Raw genomic sequence first — 19,742 nt, forward strand, 5'->3', positions numbered from 1 at the left:
AGGCACATATTCCAAACAAATCTGCTAGGATATGCGAATGCACACACATACACAAGTGCGTGCATGTACGTAACATACTGGATTGCTTGTGTTTCTGGTAGTGGCTTGGCGTTGCTGAACTTGTAAAGAGAAAAAAGAAACGCCAATGCAAGAAGAGGTGTGCTGATCTACAGAATAGCAGGCAAAAGAGCCTACAGGGCCTTTTATTCTCCATGGAAAAATATCAAATGCGTATTTTCTTGTATTAACATCAGAATTAAGCATTGAAAATGAAATGTCTCTTCAAATTGTAATGCAAAGAAAGGAAGATTTGGGGGAGGAAGGAAAATAACTGCAATGTGTGTAGTTCAGAGAAAAAAGAAACAGGACTGGTATGTGAGAGAGAAGAACTGGGGCTACTTAAAAGCAATCATTAAAAACTATTTTAAGACCTGTCAAAGATTTCTAAGCCCAATATGCTATGTGGATATTACCTTTTCTGTAAGCTAACCATGAAGACAGTGCAAATCTGTAAAACACTGTGCAACCAATGCTAGGCTGCTACCAGTAGTATGAGGGAGAAAAGGTGATTAAAGTGGTCATGGTGAAAGCAGTATAGACTATCTGAGTGCTGGAAGACTAGAAAGGATGTAATCAAGGATTGTATGGCCCTACCCCTAAAGAAATAAAATACATGCACATGTCTCAGGTCACTGAGATTTAGCTGCTCGTTTTAATTCAGGAATAAAATGCCAACATTTCTGTTATAAAAGGAGAGTAATGTTTCTACACAGAGAAGATAATCAAGAGGAAACTTACACATTTTAATACATACACACCTAGATTAAAATCTGGCAAGAAACTGATAGATGTGTGTGAAGATCGATGTGTGTTAGCTGATTTAGTGGTTAAAGAACTGAAGGTTATGGGGTTTTCTGCAGGCTGCAACACTTTGTGTTTTCCTACATAGCAAAGGCATACAAACTGTAGTTCCTGGTTTCTCTGATTTGTGAAGTATGTTTTGGATGGTGGTTTGGATTTTGGTGTTTGGGGGGTGGGGGAGGTGGGGTGGGGGTTTTTTTGTGTGTATAGGGAATAATCTGCTGAATTACAGCAAAAACCAACTGCCAGAGCATTTTTCTGAGTGCTTGCCTGGGATCCTGCTAACTGTGCTGAGATCCTCTGAGAAAAGGCACTACCAAATAATAAAAAAATACAAAACTCTTGGATGTTTAGTAGTATGTTTTTATGGGGCATGTGTATGACCATCATGATTTTTTTGAAGGCATCACAGCTTAAACGTTAAGGCAAAAATTTATTCTAGCTAGATTTTAAAACAAACGAGGTTAATTATAGATTACATATGTATTATTTTTTCAGACTTAACTACTTACTTGGTGTTCATTGTAAACAGCTTTTCTATATCTAAGGAGATTATAATACAAGAGAAGTTTCTGAAGTGCGGAAGACTCCTGTGAAATAACTACTCTGTAACATCTGCCACAATATTTTACAAATGTGAGGGCATCTTGATCATCCTTTGAAGACTGTAAAATTAGTCTCCTTGTATGCTGCTGGTAGCATGCTTCATGTCACCAAAATGACATCCTGCAATATCTTTGTCTCTTGCTCACTGTGTCTGAACTTGATACCAGTGTAAATACTAATTTCTGTTTAGTCAGAGTAAACAGAAGAGCTTACATCAGTGTGATCTATATCTACTTTATATAACAGGAAAAGTGATCAGGTACTGTACGGTACCTTACATTACATAATCACTTGTGTAATTTAGTGTTCCAGAATTAGTCAGCTCACATTATTACCCAGTGAAAAGGAAAGAAAAATGATGAAGGGAATGAGAGGATTTTATTTGGTTTTGATGTCCTTGTATTTTGTATCTAAAAAGGCAGACAAAACTTTCCCTTTGAAGCATGCTCTAAAATACAACTTGAAAACTTATTTTACCATATAGTTGTTTGTTGGTCAATAAAACATAGATTAAGTGATCAACTCTTACAAGGAACCACTTTTGAAAATAAGTAAAACTTCCAGTTACCAGGTCTGCAAACGCACTGTGGGTTCAGAGAGTCAGGCTGAATCTTTTTCCCACACTGGTACACTAAATTTTCTGCAAGTAATTCCTTTGCTTCAGCTCACTGGAATTTAGTAAATAATTTGGTCGTGCCCAAGAAGGAATAAAATTCAGCTTAGGCTCTTAGCAATGTTGGCTCTGCAGGCATTGCAGGGGTATCACTGATGATTTATTTTTTATGACCAAACATAGCAGACACTTATGTTTGCAATGCATAAGACAAGAAAAGCTACAGGATGCACTAACTGTGGTATGGTTCATGCTGTTACTGTTCCCCAGATAAACAGCCACACCTAAGTTTTAGACTGTGTTTTATCCAAGTTTACATGTTTTAGTTTCTTAAACAAAAATGCACTGTAACTATACAATCTCAGAACACAGAAGAGAAATCTGAAAATGAAGCCTGCAGGGAAACAACTGGGAAGGGCAGAAAGGTTTGGGGTTCTCAATTTTTTCCTTAGTGATCCCAAAGAGGGAATGTTGGGTGTCTTGATAATGCATGCATCTGTCCGCTTTCTGGCTTTTTTTTAGCTTTGCAGCTGGAACACAAAACCCCTTTGTGCTGTTATTAATGGAGAAATTTATGTTTGCCCTTGAGTTTTAAAGAATATTAGATTCATAAAGTGTACTTAAAATATATTTGAATTTTCAGTATAGTATGTTAAAATTAACACTTTAAAGCTTAAGAGATTATGTTTAAAATTGTCTAGAATGATGTTACAGAGAGAACTAGGGTCACTTCTGAAGCTGTAATGTTTGGCTCTGCATAGAAGCAGCTGGAGCATAAATGAAGTAGACATGGTTTTTATGAACACAAGCTTTTTAAGCTTCTGAAGAGCTATAGCAATTCCTTTTTTTAAGGAGGGACTTATTAACATAACTGCTGCAGATGATTTAGGACAAAGAAAGGTGAGGGAATAGCCAGAAGCTTAAAGTGGCAGGATTTCGTAATACTACTCTATTGTCTTCTAGCTATGCAACCTTTGGGTTCCTTTATCAAGGTAACTTGTAAATCAGTTTTTCTTTCCAGTAAGAACCCACAGTGTTTGGGTAGAATTCCTGCCTGGATGGCTGTCAAATGACAAAGCTGACTGATACCTTTAGGGGACCAGGACAGAGGTTGAAGTTACTGTATAGAGAAGAGCAAGGAGCAGAGGCAGGGAGGGCTCCTGAAAAGTGAGTAGTATGCAGTGGGCTGTAAATGCCAGTAAGCTGAGAGGATGAAATTTGTCTGGCTGTCCGTGCCTGTGCATGTGTTTGTTCCAGCAGGCAGTGAAGAAAGAGATGTGGAGCAAACACCAGAGGGACAGCAGGACCACCACAGCCTTCTGATTTTCAAAAATATTTCTAATGCGCTATTTCTAGACATCTGAAGTGAAAGGTTAAAGAGGCTCTGAGAAGCTCTCTGTAGAGTAGCTATAAAGTGACAACTGGTGTTTTACAAATTCCACAGTAAACAACTCAGATTTTGCCTATTAAAAGTGAGACATTTCATGTTGATGCATCTCTTCTTGTCCTAAATTATTTTGATGTAGTATGCAGCTCTCCGTAGTGTAAAACTTTGAAGCTATTTAGAAGCACCTAAGTGGCAATGTCTGTTCAGGACAGCAGTTGTAGGCGGCTACTCTAATGCCTGTGTCCATGGATCTTCACAGCACTTCAGGGAAACTCAGTGAAATGGCAAAGCGAGGTTGAGGCATAGAAACGGTGCAGGAATTCTGGCAAGAAAATTAACTTCTTGCAAATTCCGTGCCTTGATCATGGAAGCATGTTTCTGGGTGGTGTAGCCTGATGACACCATGGCATAGGAAACTCTAAAATAGTCTGGAATGATCAAAATTTGGTAGTTGTCATGCTGATAAGCCAGCTGTTCAAAAATAACTTGTTTTATTGGTGTAGCTGCCAGTGTCCACTGGCGACCTGTGTATTGGTAAAGGGTACCTGACACTCAGGCTATGAAACAGAGTAGTGGTGGTGGTGTTAGTGTTGTAGCTTAGTTGATGGGTTTTTTGTTTAATTTAGGAACAATAGATATCTTCCTACCAACAATAACTATTCAATTCTGTGTTCATAGCTCTAGTTGTTGGGAAGATGCGAGTTGTGTACCTGTCTTTTTAGCTATCATATGGTTCTATTTGCTGAAGAGCGAAAGGAAAAATATTTACTATAAATAATCTACACTTATGCACCCAGTTTAGAAATTCCCAGCCTGCAGCTCCTTAGAAAAGCTGGTTGCATTCAGTATGTTTATTGCTTTTTCTCCTCTTCATTCTGACTTTGTCTTTTTTTTAACTGCCAGTGCCTGTAAATCTGTAGCCAACAGCTGATGTTGGCTGTATCTTGTTTTTGATAGAAGCTGACTAGACTTGTGGAACTGGGAAGCAGTTGCCCTGAAGTTGCCAATAATGCAAGAACCTAGAGGAGTCTGAGAGATCTCCATGGTGCTCGGTGTTGCAATGCCAAAGCTTCCCCTGTTTTGCTGACTGTTAAAGAACCATGCTTTCCTATTCTTCCTATCTTAAGAAGCTCCTAATTATAGGCTTATTCTGGCAAGACCAGTAGATGTGACACACTAAGCAAGCCACTATATTTCCTGGATTTCTACAGTGGATCCAGCTTCAGAATTGCCAGTACTAGACTGAAGAAATGGTGTAAAAAAGTATGCAAGCAGGAGCCACAATAATACAGTAATAAAAATTCCGTTCTCACAGTAATAAATTTATCATAGATAACTTAGTGCAGAAGACCTGCAAGACAAGGAGGGATAGGCTTGCCATAGAAATGGATTAGTAAGAAGAAAGATTTTTCTGAATATTATGAGCAGCCCACACTGCCTCTAAAAATGGTGTGATGTGTTGTTGATCCTACTCATGAGTCTGGCAGTAAATTCTGAATAATGCATGTACCTGAGACTTTGTCCTCAACAAAATTTATATGTCTTCTTTGTGCAGCTAATGGAAGGGTAAGGAGCTATTGCTACTGCTCCTGAATACTGCTTTTCAACGAGGTGGTATTTAGAACAGCAGAATTTGACAAATAAATTAGGAATATGGGACAATTTCTGACTTGATGAAATTTAAATAATTCATGATTGTTTACACTCAAGACCTGTGGAATGGTGGCATGCCTCAGCTGGACTAGGCAAAAGTGCCTGTACATGCTTGGAACTGGTGTTTTCCTTTTGATAGGAGGTTGGACAAGGCAGCAAAGATTCCTTTGTTTTGCCAGGGAAAGCACAACACTCCTTGAAAGGACTTCCTTTTTATGTTCCTTGTTGAACTGAATTAGGTGGGAATACAGTGCTTGACTAGGAAGCTCACAATGGCCTTTTTTCTTCATTGTCTGTCTTTCTCGAGCCTACAGATTTGCAATGGCACACCATATTGATCTTCCTTTGCCCCCGTGCTTCTGTTGGGACTTGTTAATTAGCTCCTGAACAACTTCCCTTTCATCTTTTGGGGGTATTTGTCACACTTTGGGCACAGGCTTTTGTGTTGCTGCTCTGTGTCAGATACTATTCTGAATATGTCAAAAGCTGAGCAGAAAGCTATTTTAAGTCTGAGTGCAGCTGTTGATTTGAGAATTTAAGAGTTGCTGTTAGACTACTCTTCCAGAGATGCTTCAAGCCATGCTACATGTGGGCTTGGCATCTAAGGATCCCCAAAATATCTACTGGGCCATCCGTTGCTAAATTGTCTTGGAAGCTTGTTGTGTTGTCTTTTTTTTTATTTTGTGTGTAATGCCATCATTTCCACATCTGCTAGTGGGATCACCTTTCAAATGCATGACTATTTTTCATAGTATGGGAAGAATATGGGAGGCTGTTCCTGCTTCGCTTGTGTAAGTTGTAACACCTTTTTGCTTTGATGTTTCAAGAGTTAGCAAAGACAGACTACATCATGACATATTTTGGGATGCACTAGTTCCAGTGACTTAGCTAAAATGGACTGGATGAACAGATTTCCAACGCTGACAGTCAAATTTGGGAGCTTTGCAGGATTTCTCACAGGAGCAAGAAGTGGGATGGCCACTGAAGCAAACATGATTCCATGTTTATGAATGCTTCTCCCCACTGCAAAATGGGCTACCTGAGGCTGTGTGACAGTGCTCATGTGCTGATGAGGTAACTGGTCAGGATGCCTTTGGAGCAGCAAGGAGTACCCAGAGGTAATGATGAGTTCACACAGGTGACAAGTAACTTAGCAAGGAAATGCCAGTGGGAAGACTGCCAGAAAGGTCAGCAGTCAGGAGTGTGTCTCGTCGACCTGACACACACAAAACTGTAGTGGGATTACTTCCCTTAAAAAAGGATTTGTACAAAAAAAAAAAAGGAAGTATCTTCATTCAGAGCAAGTTCATTTTAATAAGACTTCACCAAGAAGTAGTACAGTACACCACTAGAAAACCAGGTGAATAGTACTTAAGTATTTCATTGCGTATGTATATAAAGAAACAAGAAGCTGCTGCTATTGGGCAAGCTAATGTCAAGCTTCTAAGATGACATTGACAGAGGTATTTAAAAGCTGATTAATTCACTGTGTCTGTGTTTGTTGACTCTTCGTGATATTATTATTAAATATTGTGGCTTTGGTTTTGCTTGTGGCACAAGTACTAGAGCTTTCACCTCTACTGCTATGAATCCTACTGCTAAAAAATATCAGTGCCCTAACTCCTGTAGATCCATCTTCTCCCAGTAAGGGAATTACTGAGAGTTGCATGTGGAGGTTTTCTGAAAATACTATGTGTGCCCTGATTTGTTGTCAGAGTTGAAGGTGAATCACAATGTGCAGTACCAAACTTCTGCTTGTGAGCACATATGACAATGTGTTTAGAGCTATTGTCTTCGGAGCAGTACATGTTTTAACTAGGTGGTCCAGAGACAGTATTAGACTTACTAAGTGATTGGTTTTGTATGGTGAGTGTGACTGAGGATCCTGTATCTGGCAGTGGCTATTACCTGTTTGGAGGTAATATTTCAGTTTATATTTTGTTCTTGTACTTTTCTGTAATGGAGTTTGGTATGTGCATATCATTCTCATTTAGAAGATTATACAGAGTGTACATAGGAGTACAGAAGGCTTCTGTGTAATGTATCTTATGCAACGTTTATGCTTCCATAAAGATGCAAATGTGTGCAGACACCTGCTTATGCAGGACATAACCTGTTTGTATTAGCCAGCTAGCTCTAGGAAGTCTTACTACAAGATTTGCGAGACGAAATACAATTTCTTAACAAAAGAATGTCAATATGCAGTGTACTTAAGGACACCTGAAGCTTTTGTTTGTGTTGTAGCTGGGGGGTGGTGGTGGTGACATTCATTTGGCTGAGCAGGAGGGGCTACACGTTGTAATCCTGACACAAGTCCTCTAGAGAACTACAGCGCTCACCATGCCAGATGACCTTTCAAGTATTTCCTGTGTTCTTGTTGGAAAAGGTCAGCGAGTGAAAGGAAAGAGAGCTCAACACGATGCAGTTTGCAGTGTGTTGATATCAGAACTTTGGGATTTGCTTTTCTTAAGAAGCTATTAGAAATTTCCAGAAAGTTTGTACTGTGGTGTATCTTTACATAATTTGTTTAACCTGTATCTTTTAACATTATGATTCTGATCACTGGGGAGAATATACTGCATCTGTGTTACAGCAAAGTCAATTCCAGGCTGCTCTACATTCTTGCTCTTCATCACCAGCTGAAGTTAGAGACTTGGAAAGTAATCTAGGTGACGAGAGACTTCTGGATGCTATCTAGTGCAATGCATCTACTCAAAGCAGAACCAACTAGACTGGCTTTCACAAGTCTATGTCCAGTTGTGTTCTGGGGATCTCCAAGGATGGACATTCAGATTCATTGGGTTCTTCGTCCAGTGTTTGACTACGTACGTAACAATTTTTTTTTTTTTTTTTTTTTTAATCAGTATTTTCTATGTTGCAACTTCAGGTTGTGGCTTCTCATACTATCACTGTGCACCTCCAAGTCTGTCTGTCTTCTGTACCCTCCTGTTAGGCAGTGGAAGACCATTAAGACCACAAGCAAATGTCTCTTCTTAAGGGTGAACAAGCCCACTCTTTCAGTCTCTCCTTCTATACCATGTGCAGCAGAGGTTTTGACCCTTACCTGTGTCACAGCTTTAGATTCGCTCCAGAAGGTGCAGTGATAAACTTTGTTTCCAGCTGCGTGGGCTGGTAATAAGTACTTGATCCAATCAACAACTAACGTGTTGGAAGTTAAGCAGCTTGGCAACTGTAAGAAAAGAGTATATGTTAAATGCTAAGTTCTGATTTTTGCTGAGATACCGCAAGCCACTATCACAGACTTGTTCCTTTCAGCATGCCCTGCTGTCCTTATCACTGATGAATTACCTGTTACTCTACAATCAGACAGCATAGTCTGTCTAAAGACATTAAATAAGTATGGTTGCTATAGTAGAAAACCAGTATTGTTATCCGAGATGACTGTTTTGGTTTTTAAGTTATGTTAAAGAGGCATTAATCACTAAAAATAATGAGAATAAACTTATTGGAAAGAGAAGTTAGTTTGTGGTATAATGTGACAGCCAAGTCACAAGTTGTGTCATCTTAAAATTGTGCTAATGTGTATTTTGAAAAGGACAGTACTTAATAGCTATACCAAGGAATGGATTCTGGTTTACTATGTGACTTAAAGTTGGTTTAAGCGTCTGGAATGGAACAACTTCCCTTTAATGTGTGAGCTAAACACATTTCTTAAAAGACCTATTGTCTTTCAGTCATTTGACCTCATCTGGCAAATTTTCCTGTTTATTTAGAAAACATAGGCTACAATTGCCAGTTTTGTCATGTGATGACTAACGCCATCATAATATAATGGAATATTGTGTAAACAGATCAAAAAGCGTACACTTCAAAAGATTCAAGAAGGTGCCGAATTTGCTAAAAGCAAAAGCATTTTTCTCTCCTGCAGCTTTTTCTTCTTCAAAAATATCATACTGGCTATATGATCATACTATACATCCAGCCATTGTTTTCACAGTACTAGTTTGCTACATAATGATCCAGTTGCTAGAGAGGGGAGTGTATTAGCATTCCAGCTTTATACATGTACATTCTTTTTGTTGTTTTTAACAAGAATCTCTAGGTTCCTAATTAGGGAGGAAAGTGTGGAGAAACGCATCTTAAACACACAATGCACAAAAACAAATACAAGGGACAACCTTGCCCCTGCAGCCCCTTTATGTAGGGTTTGATGAAAGGCACTCTTTAAGACCTTTTTAGGTAATTTTGATAGGTCAATACTGGGAACCCAGACATGTCACTCAGACCACAGCTTGTCTTGAGAGACAGACAGCCATCCTGTGCACATCAGAATATTTAGGGAGCAGAACAGCATGTATGTGGGAGGACAGAAAGCCACCTCTACAGGGTGATCTGATAGTTCCTATTCTGAGCAAATACCCAGCTCTTCCCGTGTGTTAGCATGTGGAGGATCAGCTGGGTGGCACAGCATAGGGACTCCCTTGCTGTTGGCTCTCTTTTCAGAGCAGATAAAAAAAGTAGGAGGATCAAAGGCGGCAAATAAAATGAAGGGTGTTTTCTCTCTTTCAGTTTCTCCTGTAACCATCCAAATTCCCCATTTTGAAATGGTTGACTATCTTGTCTTTGATTAAATCCTTTCCTTAGATTTCTATCCTAGTTTTATCTTTGGCCTGCACTTGCTTTTGAAGTTTCAGCTGACTTCTTGAATACAAAGCTAGCAAACAGCTCTATTTCAACAGGGAGTTATATCGTTGAAAAGTTTAATAGATCACTTTGTCCTAAGGGAAAAGTTATGAAACACCTATCTTGATTGGTGGCGAGGATCCCAGAGAGTAAATTAGCAGGTTAAAAGAGCTTGCTTTTTGCATTGGGTTAGCCTGAAATTAACACTAGATGAACGGTAACAGAAGTTCTCCAAAAAAGGGTTGCTGTTTGAGGGTTATTTGTGAAAGAAGGTCAAACACAATAGCTGTAAGCCTCCATGTAAATCTGATAGTTCCTATTTAAAAGGAAAAAAAATAATTAGCAAATCACATACTTACCTAGCACTGTCTTGATAGTGCACCCATACAATGTTGGATGTATGAGCAGACTAGCTCCTAATAATGAAAACAAATGCACTAGGCAGGTGCAGAGGAGAACCAGGAGTGTATTCCTTGTTTGCATTTGTCCCATCGACCACAGGAACAGCAGCTGTGGTGGCTCTACTGGGATTTATTTTATTTTAGGAGAGTTTGGGATTTGGATTGTTTTAGTAAGGAAAGATGTTTTAATTCTAGATCTCTTAGTGTGGCAAAGAATTAGTTGATGTGGTCAAAAGTTATTATACTTCATTATGTTCAAATTACCCTGCTGTTATTTAAAAGTCAAGCTTGCAAAGAGCTATTGTAGAGAGTGAATTGCTTCTTACTGTATTTGTTGCCATTTTAATGACTGAGATAGTACTGACCAAACAGTCTGAAAAACTGACCCTCATGTTGTGGAGACAAGTTTAAAAGCTGTGTAACTTTCTAGTGTTTATGAATTCACGGTCATCTTTCTACTTTGAAAAGAGCAAAGTTTTTGGAGGTAATAAATGTCAGTAGTCATTCTCTGACCACAGAAAACTCATTCTGCAAAGCAGATCTTTATAGTGTCCAGGTGGATCGTTCACTTCTCTATTCACCAAGGAGAGTTTCTCAACAGGGAGTTCGCAAGTAAATTTATTAAGTCTTGAACCAGGCTTCAGCAACGAACTAAGTGTTCTTTAGTTATCTTCTTGCCAAGAGAGATAAACCTTTTTTATGACAGTAATCATTTAAGAAAAGGGAAAAATTATTTTTTATCTTAGCTACGTTACTGAGCCTGCAAGCCAGCAGTAAGCATTGCTGACTCATTGAAGGTAATCCTGGCAGGTGAATGGGGCCCAATGAAGTCTCAAGTGCTGCTGTGATAGCCTGCTGTAATGTGGAATATTATGAATACCTTGATTTACACAATCTGCACTCCTGTTAAAGAATTTTTTTTTTAATAGTCTGAAATTAGAGAAGAGTCTGATACAAGACTGGAAAATTAATCTCAGGAAATTGATGCTTTTACTCTGCATCAAATGAGGTGCCAAAGCATGGTGTTTTGTTTTGTTTTTCTCTGATTAGGCATCAAGGCTGTTTAGCAGTTAAAATACAAAAGATGTTTCTCATCATTTTATTCAGAAAGGGAGACTATAAAGCACAAGAATTATGCCTCAATAAATGTAATTTCTTAGATTTTTCTGCTTGTGAGTCTTTGTGGCAAGCTTACAAATTTTGTAATGAAATAACAGAGAAGCCAAAATAACATGATCTCTATTTTTCTCAGGATGTCTTGTGGAATAAGGAGAGATGATGACAAATTTGAACCAAAGTTCCTCTTCTACAGATAGTTAGAATGAAAGACAAAAAGAACTGTGTCAAAAAAGGAAGGTGCATCACTTGCCATTTTATATATGGATCACTTCATGTTGATTTGGATCTGCTTGGAAACATGTTGCACAAGATTAGGCTAGATAGATCAGCATGCTATTTCCTTTCTAATTTAATTTACTGTGCCCTACATCTTTTGGAACACAGTTAAACATGAAGTGACAGAAAAATGCCCTGAAATGCAATATATGATATATTTATATATTGTTATGTAATACATAAATGTGTTATGTACAATTTATTTTTACTGCATATAAAAGAAGACAAAACTGTGTATATGTATGGAAGCACAGTCATGAAAAATGACACTTGTCATGTTTTGGTAAATGTTACAAAGTTAGCAGTAGGAAAGTGTTATCCTTGCCTTGTGGTAGCTTGATGATATTAATAAATAATAATAAAATGTACTCCTCAATAGAAAAGCAACTGTGTCTGTGTTAGTTTTAGAGAAGAATGATCAAAATGAAGATTTACTACTTGTGATTTAAATACCAACATTTGTTATTCTTAATGTGAGGTGCAAAGTTCCAGTCTGCCCCTGCCACTAATTTGTTGCTAGTGTAGATGTGCTCTGTTTGTTCCCTATAGTAGGCTTGCACTGAGGGCAGCAGGTATTTTGTTGCCTGGTTTCTTACAGTTTACTTGACGGAGATGCTAAAATCTAGAAAGCCAGGACAACATACAGCTGGGTAAAGAGAATTGCTGTGTGGGAAAAAGGGTTGGCAGTTTTTCTTATGTGTAAAGTGGAGATAAATGGTAGGTGGTAGGAGGGAAGTGCCATGTACAGGAATTTTAATAAAGAAGCATTGTTTTTAGAAACTACGTGGTCACAATGTGGCAATAACTTACCTCCCCCTCTGAATTTCTTCAGTTTCCACCGTGTATCACTTTATGCTTAGGGAGCACGTTCCTCATCTGTACCTGTAATACCACTTCCATTTGAGGGCTGATCGGGGCTGAGATGGAGCCTTCTGCAGGTCAAATCCACACAGGCTTTTGTGTCGCAGGGTCCTCTGAAGTGCTGTGTGTCACCAACATTTCACTCAGACTTGGATTTGGGATATGTATCTAGCAGCTATCTCAAAAAATCTGGTGTAGATTTAGCAGAGCATGCTTTTCTGCCAGCTAAACAGAAGAGATTGCTTTGCTTTTGATTGCCAGCATATGTAGGTTGGTACTTGACTTTGGGGTACCTTTATATGATATTCTGTTTGACTTCACTTGCAACTTTTAGCAGCTTCCGGAAAAATAATTATCAGTCTGCTAGGATCTAAGTGACATGACAAATATTTTCTGATCTGAGACCTTGATGTTACTCTGCATGTTTTTCTTTTTTTTTTTTTTTGAGAGGTCCTCTCATGAAGGGCAGAGAGGGATGCAAAGGAGAAAAATTTCCAAAACTTTTCTTTTTTATATGTATATATACAGGCAGAGAACTTGTCTAATTTAGAACTGTTGCCATGAAGTAGCTATGAAGCACTATGAACTAGTAGCTTGAACTAGAGAAGCACAGCACAGCCTCTGGACAAATTTTGGACATAGTCAAAGGTGATCACTTCTTCCCTGCAAGCCAAAAATAGAGGGGAATATAAAAGAAATTTTACATGTCTCTGGAGCCATCTGTGGCAATTATTTGTTTAAAGAAACAAATTACAGTTCTGAATTTCTTGCAATAAGTAGTTTATTGAACTATGAAAATGGTGTTTCAGTAAAATGCTTGTGGCTTTGCTGAAGGGCAGGTTGAATACATGGTATAATTAGTTTAATTTTTTTTAAACAGAAGTTTAAAACTATTTATCAAAAGTTTCAAGAAACTTGCAGGGTTGAAATAACTTGTGTGATGCAACTGTTGGTGGCTTTCTGAATTCTAATCTTGTACTTCGAAAGCGATGCACCCTGTGTGGGTGCAAAGCATCACTCGCAGATTAAGAATAGAAGAGACATCAATTCCTTACTTCATTACTATGGTAACTGAAATGTGATCCAGTTTCATTGCATCTAGTATATGTTCAAAGCAAAGCTTCTGAGATGGGTCCTCAGACTGCTTCCATTCCTCTCAAACATTTAACACACAAAGCCGCATCTCTTCTGCTTAAAGACTATTTATTCTTTTTGTGGCGTAAAGATTACCTGGTACGTACTTTGCAATCCAAATTCTACAGACTTTTGTCAAGGGAACAAACTAAGTAAAGTCATTAAATGATGACATTTCATATTCCACTTCCAGGATCCCTTTACAGGTCTTCTCCTCTCATCTCACTTCCATTGTGCTCCTTGCCACCCCTTCCCCCCTTAGTAAAGGGGGAAGTGCCTTGGGACAAGGCAAGGGGGGGGGGGGAGTAAAATACTACAATTCAGATTTGAGACCTTTTTTTGCCCATTGATACCAAATGTTTCAGGAACTTGACCCAAACTAACAAGAAAGATAACAGACAAGTTAGCTAATCATGTGAGCTTTCTTCTACTTCCCACCTGCTAAGAAAACATCCACAAGAAACACAGATACAGGACATAGGGTCTCATTGAGTTAGGCTGCCGGTGTTGGGACATATATGTGTTCTGTCAGAAACAAACAAACCTTTAGAAGATAACAAATATTCAGGTGCATGTATGTTGCAGTCCTTTGCACTAGCATCATGAACATGCAGTTGTATTATAGATCATCTCTGTAGTCAGATCTCATTACTACAATAGTTAGTGGTGTATATGTATTCTAAGGCTAATTATTTATGGTATGTTATCAAGTGGAGTTTGGGGCATGGGTAAAGGCTAGCGGGAATTAATTTTCTCTGGGCTCTGTCAGCTCAGGCATATGACTTGCACTAGGAACAAGTACGGAAGGGCACAAGTGATACACAGAGGGAAATGAGCATAACTATACAATTCATTTCTCCTTAAGTAAGAGATGAATGTGCTGCTTCTCAGCTTCTTTCAGATTAAATATACTAAATTTACTGAAGAATCAATCTGTGTGTTAATTCTTATTGTTTATAGAACAATGGTATTGCATGTATTCTTACAGGCACAGGGCCTCAGAAAATACCACTTCACAATAAAGTCCTGGCCAAGCTACTGTTTATGGTGTCCCCTGTAAAAGCTTTATTATAACCTTTCCAGGCATACTCCCCTACTCCTGTATCCTGTGTTACATTTCTCAAAAAGAGGTGACTTTTTACAGTGCTCCCCATGTCCCTTCATCCATGCTAATGACGTGCGGAAAACAGACTCCACAATCGGTGAGATTGTAAAGTAGGTATGTTCATTCAGCGCTGGGCAAAGCCCCTGATTCTGTTACCTCTTGACTGGTGGTGATGGCATATCCCGCATGTCGATTACCATTTAGGACGTAACTGCTTCCGTCTGTGAACCAGGTTTCTCCGTTTTCCATGGGGCTGTCTTTCAGGTCTGGGCGACTTGCATATGTTGCTTTGATGGTTTCCAAACAGTCATGATGTACTGGTTCTCCTGTGTTCCCGCTGAGAAAAGAAGCTGGGTTGACAATGTTAGTGACTACAATCTCCACGTCATCCTGCTCTACCAATATAGCTTGATATCTCAGGAATCTTTGTGGAGAGAGCCAGTGTCCACCCTTTGTTTCCAGTACTGTTGATACTGTATGAGACACTAAAACAGTCATTTTCTGGCCTAGAGTAAACTTTCGGGCTTCCTGTATGTTTAGTATCACAGCCGCAACTGCCCGCAGGCATCCAGGCCAACCTTTTGCAGTCGTGTCTAACTGCTTAGAGAGGTAGGCAACAGCCCGTTGATATGGACCCAGGTTTTGTGCTAATATTCCCAGGGCAATGCCCTGCTTCTCGTGTGAGTAAAGAAACGGCTTACTTACATCTGGGAGTCCCAAGGCCGGGGCTGACATTAAAGCCTTTTTCAGTAGCTCAAAGGCTCGTTTGGTCTCCTTGTTCCACTCAAGGTGTTTCTGCTCAGTGGTTGTTAGCGCATACAGTGGTTTAACAAGCAATCCATAATTATAGATCCACAATCGGCACCACCCTGTCATTCCCAGAAAAGTTCGTAACTCTTTCACTGTCTGAGGTCTCTGAGTTTGGCATATTGCCTCTTTACGGGCTTGTCCCAAAGTCCTTTGTCCTGCACTAATTTCATAGCCCAAATAATTCACTTTGCGTTGTATTACCTGTGCCTTCTTCTTGGATACCCAGTACCCTTGAAGTCCCAGGAAATTCAACAGACTCACTGTCCACGTCATACAATCTCTCTCTGTCTTGGTGGCGATCAGGATATCATCCCCATACAGTAACAGCTTTCCCTCCTCAGACGGGGTTTCCCAGGATTCTAAGTCTTTTGCAAGCTGATTGCCAAAAATGGTGGGACTATTCTTAAATCCTTGTGGCAACACCGTCCAAGTGAGCTGGGTCTTTCGACCAGTCTTGGGGTTTTCCCATTCAAATGCAAATAATTTTTGGCTGGCTTCATGGAGAGGGAGGCAAAAGAAAGCATCCTTTAAATCTAAAACAGTAAACCAAGTTAATTCAGGTGTTAATACAGTTAACAGGGTATATGGGTTCGCCACTACCGGGTAAAGATCTTCAGTTATCTTATTCACTGCCCGTAAGTCTTGGACCACCCGATATGACCCATCGGGCTTCTGAACCAGTAGTATAGGGGTATTGAATTCAGACTCACACTCTTTTAGTAATCCCAACTGCAAAAATTTTTCTATCACCAGCTGGATTCCTTCTCTGTCTTCCTTCTTTAGGGGATATTGTTTAATCCTTACTGGCTTTCGGCCTTCCTTGATCCTAACTTCAACAGGGGGGGCACTTTTCGCTCTTCCAGGTGCATCGGTAGCCCATACCCCCAGGTACACTTGGTTTAAGATGTCCTCGTTAATGTTTCCTTCTAGGGGGAGACTGGTTAAGGTTAGGCTCAGTATTTGAATATATTCTTGATCTTTTACCTCCAGAGTAATTTCCCCTTTTTTGAATACAATTTTTGCTTCCAATTGTTCCAACAAGTCCCTTCCCAAAAGTGCCTTTGGGGAGTTGGGCATATATAAAAATTTATGAATGCCCCACTGTTTTCCTAATTTATATTCTAAAGGTTTACAAAAATATGCCTTTTCACTTTGGCCAGTCGCTCCTTTCACCATGACATAATATTTCCCAGGGGCATCAAAGCTTGGTTCAGAACCGAGTATGTTGCCCCCGTATCTACCAAGAATTCTATTTCTTGTTGTGTTTTCCCTAGCTTAATTATAACCAGTGGATCCGCTAGGGTAGATTCCCCAGGTTCCCGTCAATTTCCCTTCACATGGGCTACTGTTCTTCCTGTTTGAGCCCCCTGATCCTCCTTCTTGTTCTTTGGGCATTCCTTTTTCCAATGACCAAATTTCTTACACAAAGCACATTGATCCTTGCCCAGTCGGGGCAAGCCTCGCCTAGGCCCTCTTCCTCTTTCTTCCTGGATAACAGCCATTAATTTTCTTTGCCCCTGCCTATATCCTTCTTCTCTGTTACTAAATACTCTCCATGCCTCATCCAATAATATTTCTAAATTCCTACCCTCTGTAGGGCGTAATTTTTGAAGTTTGTGCCTTATATCCCCTGTAGATTGACCCAAAACCAGGGAGACCAATTGTTGTATTCCTACCTCTGACCCAGGATCCAGCGGTGTGTTGCAGCGCATTGCATCCCTCAATCGATCCAGCAATTCAGATGGAGACTCAGAAGGACTCTGTTTGACTGCATATAAAGCTGACCAAATTTATAATTTTGGGGATTGCCCTCTCCATTCCTTTTGTAATCCAATCCTGATACCCCTGCAATCTTTCCATATGTGCAGATCTATTAACATCCCACTTTGGGTCTTGGAGAGGGAAATATTCCTTAATGTCCCCTCCTGTGATCTTATAATGATCTTCAGCTAGGTTCCCTGCTGTTTTTAAAATCGGCTGTTTCTCTGTTTCGGTCATATATTCCAATAATAGCTGTATACCCTTCCAATCAGGGTTATGCTGTTTTACAATAAATTGGAAATGTTTAGTTACACTTACCGGATCACTCCTATAATCTTTTGCAACCTTTTTCCATTCCCCTAGGTCAGCAGTAGAAAAGGGTACTTTGATTAACATCGTCCCACCATCCGGCCTCACCGCCTCTCGGAGAGGTGCTTGTAAAGCTGTTGAGGTAGTTTTCTTCCTAGTACGGGAAGATGCAGGGCTGCTCGGGGGGGTTGGAGTTCTGTCAGAGGCTGCATCCTGTTCCTGTGGTCGAGGGGGAGGCTTAAACAGATCAGTTAGATCTTGTTCTGGTACCTGATGAATTTTATTTGTCTTTGTACATCTTTGTCCAATACTACATGCCGAACAACACCGTCTCAGTTTACCTCTAAGCTCCTTGTTTTCTCGCTCAACTGCGAGCACCATGGGGTCCTGTGGGGGTACTATTCCACAGTCCCTTTGCCACTCTGGGTGGTTTCGGATGGTGAAAAACATGTCTGCATACGAAACTTCATCCCATTTTCCTTCTCTCCTTAAAAACAGCATTAGTTGTAATAGAGTATTATAATCTGTTGACCCATTAAGTGGCCACTTAGCATCACCTTCTAACTTATATAACGGCCACCATTGATTGCAATACTTAATAAGGTTCTTTTTATTTTCCATACCTCCGGCCCCAACAATATCTTTCCAGTGGGTAATAACACAACCCAGAGGACTCTTCCTCAATATTCCCCCTTGATTGTTTCCCATTTTATTACTTCTCCTCTTAATATGATTCCATGCAAATTGTTTCTTACACCTCTTTATAGAATTCTCCTGGTTTTTCTCTCACATGTCCTGAATTCCGGGATTAAATTTTCCTTTTCACACACCAATTTCACTATTTTGGCTATCTTTCCAACCACAAACAATCCCAACTGTGTACGTAGCTCGTTCCCTCTTATCCCAAGGAGTCCAAACCCCACACTCAGGGCATTCAATATCCCCGCCACAATCTATTTGCAACCTCTGTTTACACCACACACATTCCAGGACATATGAGGGCATACACTCATTTCCTGGATGTAAAAGACACCATTCTAATACCCACGTTTATGCGATGCACCATACAGGGACTTTCTTATACCGACACCACAAAATGATTAAGATAATCAAACTCAAACTTAAAATTACAACTTTAACATATAAATTCAAGTTTCAAATCATCAGTGAGTCACACTTCGTTTGTCTCCGGCCGTACCCCTTGTGAAGTTACAAAACTGTGGAGCAGAACTCCACACACGCTCTGCAGCTGAGCTGTCTCTTTTACTCAAACATTCAATCCACAGTTTTAGATATTTACACCTTAACAAACATATATACACATATAAATCTCAACATAACATTTTCACATTCTCACACAAAATCTTTAACATTAAATTTCCAAACATTCATACCATACAATCATCGCTCCAGGTGATAACTTTTCAGCAGCTGCAAAAATGTATCAAGCGCAATTGCGAGGGGGTCCACTTACCCCATAAACCAAGCACAATTGCGAGGAGGTGCGCTTACCCTTCTCCTGCCTCTTATATACCAGTCATAGACAGGTCCGTCCTGGCTCCCGATACTGGGATGCAGCGGTCACCCCGGATTTCCTCGATCTACCCTCAAGATCGCTAGCGGCCGCTCTATCGGTCAGCAAATCCCCCCTTGTTACCATACAGGGTACCCTCCTCCCATACGGGGACTACGCTGCACGCCAGACGTCTCTGCGCGATTTACCAGCTGCCCCGGCCCGTACGATTTACAGGCTCCCTCTGTGACACATACCGTTTGGTCCGCGGCTTCAGGAGGTTGTTGTCTGCTCCCGCGGTGAGCGGCTGGCAGCGGAGGCTCCTCCGAGGAAAGTGCTCGGGGCGCGCCTGGGGGCGTCCGCTCCGCAGTCGGTCCCGCAGCCGAGCAGAGAGTCTCCTGCCTGGCTCGCCAAACTGACGTGCGGAAAACAGACTCCACAATCGGTGAGATTGTAAAGTAGGTATGTTCATTCAGCGCTGGGCAGCACGGGGGCTAGTCCCACCAAAGTCATGCGCGCCTGACTCAGCAGTTCACTTCAAATTTATCCAGTCAAGTGTTACATATACATGGAGTGTCGCAATACGCCTATACATAGGCATTACCTATCCCCGCTTCATATTATAATTAGCTCTAGGAAGTCATTTCCATAGTCTCCTCTCAACTGCGCTTGCGCAGTGCCTCCTTATG

The 19,742-nt window shown here is 40.3% G+C and overlaps 1 protein-coding gene and 1 long non-coding RNA gene across 6 annotated transcripts in view; both read left to right on the forward strand.

Annotated features, from left to right (window-relative positions):
- The window catches only part of CDC42SE2 (CDC42 small effector 2), a 93,141-nt gene that overhangs the window by 62,667 nt on the left and 10,732 nt on the right, over positions 1-19,742 (forward strand). The gene's annotated exons all lie outside the window — the stretch shown is intronic.
- On the forward strand, positions 1,079-11,324 carry LOC128136326 (uncharacterized). Its single transcript, XR_008233331.1, has 2 exons — positions 1,079-7,645; positions 8,216-11,324. It is a non-coding gene; the product is annotated as an uncharacterized LOC128136326 (long non-coding RNA).

The sequence above is a fragment of the Harpia harpyja genome, chromosome Z, assembly GCF_026419915.1.
Source record: "Harpia harpyja isolate bHarHar1 chromosome Z, bHarHar1 primary haplotype, whole genome shotgun sequence".
Taxonomy (NCBI): Eukaryota; Metazoa; Chordata; class Aves; order Accipitriformes; family Accipitridae; genus Harpia; species Harpia harpyja.